Source organism: Pseudoliparis swirei, chromosome 22 (assembly GCF_029220125.1).
Source record: "Pseudoliparis swirei isolate HS2019 ecotype Mariana Trench chromosome 22, NWPU_hadal_v1, whole genome shotgun sequence".
In the NCBI taxonomy this organism is placed as follows: domain Eukaryota; kingdom Metazoa; phylum Chordata; class Actinopteri; order Perciformes; family Liparidae; genus Pseudoliparis; species Pseudoliparis swirei.
The window spans coordinates 23,708,757-23,713,756 of record NC_079409.1 but is presented as its reverse complement, the minus strand read 5'-3'; the positions used below and the strand labels follow the sequence as shown (position 1 = coordinate 23,713,756).

Below are 5,000 nucleotides of genomic sequence, written 5' to 3'. Positions count from 1 at the left end.
ACCACCTGTGGCCTGGCGGTCAGGAAGTCCAGGATCCAAGCACACAGGGGTGTTCCCAGCTCAATCAGCTTGCCGCCAGTCTGGAGGGACTATGGTGTTGAAAGCTGAACTATAATCAATGAACAGCAGTCTCACATAGCCCCCTCTGGCTGTCCAGATGAGAGAGTGTGGTGTGTACCTGGGAGACAGCATCATCTGTGGATCTGTTTGGGCGATAAGCAAACTGCATGGTCCATGGAGGAAGGAGGAAGGCGCAGATGTAGTCCTTTATCAGCCTCAAAGCATTTCATGACCACCGAGGTGAGGCCACCGTAGTCATTCATACATGCTGGAGAAGCATTCTTGGGCACAGGGACAATAGTGGATCTCTTGAAGCAGGCGGGGACTACGGACTCAGCCAGGAGGTTGAATATTGTGGTGAACACTGGAGCTAGCTGGTTAGCACAGGTCTTCAGTACTCGCCCAGATATGCCATCTGGACCTGCAGCTTTCCTGGTGTTCACCCTCAACAGAGCCCTCCTCACACTGTGCTCGGTCACAGAGAGTGTGTGTTCATCCCCAGCGGTAGAACTCACCTCGGCTACGCTAACGGTGTTGTTGTTAGCCGGCAGGATCAATAAATATAAATACCCACAATGCAAAGTGACAGGACAGCATTTTAAACGTCATGTTTTATTCTTATGCCCTCCTTTCACTTCTTTAGTGTCAGCAGGGTGTCCGCGGGTCCTTAAGTCTTAAATTGCTTTTCCAAAAAATAAGGCCTTAAAAAGTCATAAATTGTCTTAAATTCAGATTGGATTGGTCTTACATTTGTTGGGTGTCATGTCATTATGAATATGAGGCAATCTGTTCTGCCAGGTCCGTATTTTGCTCCGGTCGCTCTGCGGTGTCTCTGGTGTCACCGGGCCGCCCCCTTCTTAAAGGGCCCCAGATGGGTCCCATCCCCTACAACGTGAAGCATCGGCTACTTTAGAAAACATGGGGGATGCAAGCTCAACAACGGCTTGAAAAGAACGAGTGTTTCTGGTCCCGGTCGGTGAAATGCTTCTGAAGCTGCGTTGTGTCGGGAGACTTTCCAGCGGTGGAATCTCACGAGCAGAGCAAGAAGCACAGAGACTAGCGAAGGCCGCCAGCAGCCAGCTGGCTCCTGCTCCGCCGCTAGCTCCTGCTCCGCTGCAGCGTCAACGCTCCTGCTACAACGCTGGAGGTCACCGGAGGAAATCCAGCGCCGTGCAACAAAGAGCTCATCACAAGACCAACAGGGCGGCGCGTTCTTCATTCTGTTCCACGGGACTCTGGACCAGACCACCACGAGACTCTGGACCAGACCACCACGAGACTCTGGACCAGACCACCACGAGACTCTGGACCAGACCACCGCGAGACTCTGGACCAGACCACCGCGAGACTCTGGACCAGACCACCACGAGACTCTGGACCAGACCACCACGAGACTCTGGACCAGACCACCGCGAGACTCTGGACCAGACCACCGCGAGACTCTGGACCAGACCACCATGAGACTCTGGACCAGACCACCAAGAGACTCTGGACCAGACCACCACGAGACTCTGGACCAGACCACCGCGAGACTCTGGACCAGACCACCACGAGACTCTGGACCAGACCACCACGAGACTCTGGACCAGACCACCACGAGACTCTGGACCAGACCACCGCGAGACTCTGGACCAGACCACCATGAGACTCTGGACCAGACCACCAAGAGACTCTGAACCAGACCACCACGAGACTCTGGACCAGACCACCACGAGACTCTGGACCAGACCACCACGAGACTCTGGACTAGACCACTACGAGACTCTGGACCAGACCACCACGAGACTCTGGACCAGACCACCACGAGACTCTGGACCAGACCACCACGAGACTCTGGACCAGACCACCACGAGACTCTGGACCAGACCACCACGAGACTCTGGACCAGACCACCACGAGACTCTGAACCAGACCACCACGAGACTCTGGACTAGACCACCACGAGACTCTGGACCAGACCACCACGAGACTCTGGACTAGGGATGGGTATCGTTTGGGTTTTTTTTTCGATAGTGTGCTAAACCGTACTTTTAAACGATACCGGTGCCTAAACGGTGCCTGAACCGATACTTTTTTTTTTTTAAACGCACAATGAGGACATTAAAAACCTCTTTGGCCATATTCCCTGAAGAAGCCGTTATCATGGAGCACGACAACAACGGATATCAGACTGTTAACAGACACAATGTTCTCCATGATGTGAGATGTATTGTCATGTGCAGACCTTATAGGGTTAATCCTGTCACTGTGTTGATGGGCAAAGAGAACAACCAATCAGAGGGACTGAAGATGACACGTGACAAATAAAGTTTTGCTTCTGACAGCGAGAGTTACACTTAAACAAAGTGACGCCCCACGGTCTTTATTCCTCCGTCATTATATTCCCGGTAACCAGTGTTGCCAGGTCCGCGGTTTTCCCGCGGAATTGGGCTACTTTTGAAGTGTTGCCGCGGGTTGAATTTGTTGTCCGCTGGTTCGGGTAGACCTATTTTGCATGCAAATTACATGAATATCTTTAAATAAAAATCCATATTTTAAATGAAATAATTTATTTCTACCCAAATCCTACCAAACTGACTCCAGATCAGCACGTACACACATGGACATGGGACACGCCCACATACACACACGCACCTAAAGCTCTCGCCGCTCGATCTCAACTCTGGTCTGGTAGTTAGTGTAGCTAGCTACACTGGAGAAACATGCCACCCGGTAAGTGGGCTAAATACGGGAAGAAATATCACGAAAGAATGGGAAAGTGAAAACGGAATTAAAGAATGGATAGAACGGGATGATACCAAAGCTTTTGTCGGTACTGCAAAACCGAGATTCGTCGCACCACAGTGATCTCCAAAACCACAGCAAAACGGGAAACACATTCAAATGCTGCTCCGTTCTCCAGTTGTCGAGTGCGTACATTGTTTGAACTATAAGTATATGATAAAAATATAGTGAAGCAACATAAGGTGTTTCAGTTGAAATAAGGTATTGCATTAACTACAGTGAATGCATATGAAGTAAAAACAGTACATTCATGTTGTCCAGGCAGGGAGGAAGAGAGAAAAGGGAAGAAAGCCTCAAGACAAAGCAACAGGTTAGTTTGTCCGTCAGTGAATTGGTCTACACCTTCACAGAGCTATATTTTATTCATGATAATATACTGTATCTAATTACACAAGGCTATTTTAGGACCTAGGTGAAATAACTGTTTCGGGAAAACTGCTTTTAATGCTGGCATACTAACCATTTGTTGTTACTTTGTAGATATTACAATACATTTGGCAATGATAGCAATGCTGTTGGACTTTAAAAGCAGTGTATATGGTTTGGCACGGGCATATTTTGAGTCTGATATTGGGCTTGTTTTTTGGGCTGGTTTTGATTGGCCATTGGGCTGGTTTTGTCACACAGACCTGGCAACCCTGCCGGTAACACCGGGTAAACAGCCGGGATCGCTGAACATCAACACATCTGCAAGCAGACTGTCACGCTCGTAGCTAGCGCTAGCTACGAGCTAACGCTAGCTACGAGCTAGCTTAAGCATGGTTATAATGGCTAATTTATTATTTCTTGGGCAACTTTTATGAATGCAAGACTTGCAATCAACGTTACGGTACTAATCTGAGTTCAGGCTGCTCGTCATCATCGGTCTCCACGTGTTCAGGGGGACCGTGACGCCTCTCCCCGTAGCGTCCAGCCTGACGCTGGTGTGCTCCACACGGCCTCACAGTCACACACGGCCACGCCTCCTCTCAGAGTTACATATGAGAGGCTCGTAACCTGCTGACAGGGCGGAGTCACCTGAGAAGTTCACAACAATAGTTTTTTTCAATTTCAATCGGCTCAGGCACCGGAAAGAAGCACCGAAATGTGCGTTTCGGTCCGGGTAATACCGGTTGTATTGGAACCGGTACCATATTGGCACCGGGTTCCGGTACCCAACCCTACTCCTGACCAGACCACCGCGAGCAGACAGCTGGACTTCATGTGCTCTTGGTGAAATGACCACGTCCAGTCAGGATCCTGTGGAGCTCATGGGCCGTGACACCAGGACCTACTTCAGCACCTCACAGTAAGTCTACCATAAATATATGTATTAACTATCCTCATGTATATGAGTATGTGTTTCATATAGTTAAGCTTTACTCGTGTGTCAAGTTAATAACAGCTATGGATAGGCGCACTACACATTAATTAGACTAATTAACAATAGTTTTAGAATGGTAGTAAGTAGAGTGGTGTTTACCTGTCAATATGTCTACATAGTGTTCACTAGGCTCAAGGGATGGCTCACGTTGCTTAATTTGTAAAAATAGTTTTCATTCATATTGATCCAGTCTGACATTAATCTGAAGTGGTGTCATGAAGAGATGTGGTGACTGTTGTCTAATGTCTGCCTTTTCTTTCTTTTTTCCAGGAGAATGGACCAAATGTCAACTGGAAGTTTTTATATTCATACAGTTTGAAAAGGATTGTTTTCCTAGTATATTCACAAAAGCTCAGGAGTAGACGTATGAACCTGTGACACACACATCCATCACATAGAGACATGAGAACTCACACACACACACATTCTGTTATGTAAATGAATTTGCATTTTAAAAGCAGCTGGAATTGTTATTTATGTTTTATAGATTTTTTTGTTCAAAAGGAACTATGTTGCCCGTATTTTTTAAAAATATATTTACTTGATGTTATAAGCATTTGTTCATGGGACCTAAATGTTCTGAAAATGTTGTATTAATAAATATAATTTACAACAGCAATGACATTGTTGTGTTATCCTTTCGCATTACACCATACTGTTCATTTTGAACACAGTGTGTTTAGATTAATGTATATTTCCACTTTTGATTTGTATTTCCATCGTAAGTTAGGTCTTAAATTTTATTTAAACGTGGTCTTAAAAAGTCTTACATTTCACTTGTTTATTCCTGTAG

At 46.8% G+C, this 5,000-nt stretch overlaps 1 protein-coding gene across 1 annotated transcript in view; it reads left to right on the top strand.

Moving 5' to 3' along the window:
• Positions 1-5,000, top strand: part of LOC130212755 (eukaryotic translation initiation factor 3 subunit H) — a 35,723-nt gene that overhangs the window by 4,520 nt on the left and 26,203 nt on the right. The gene's annotated exons all lie outside the window — the stretch shown is intronic.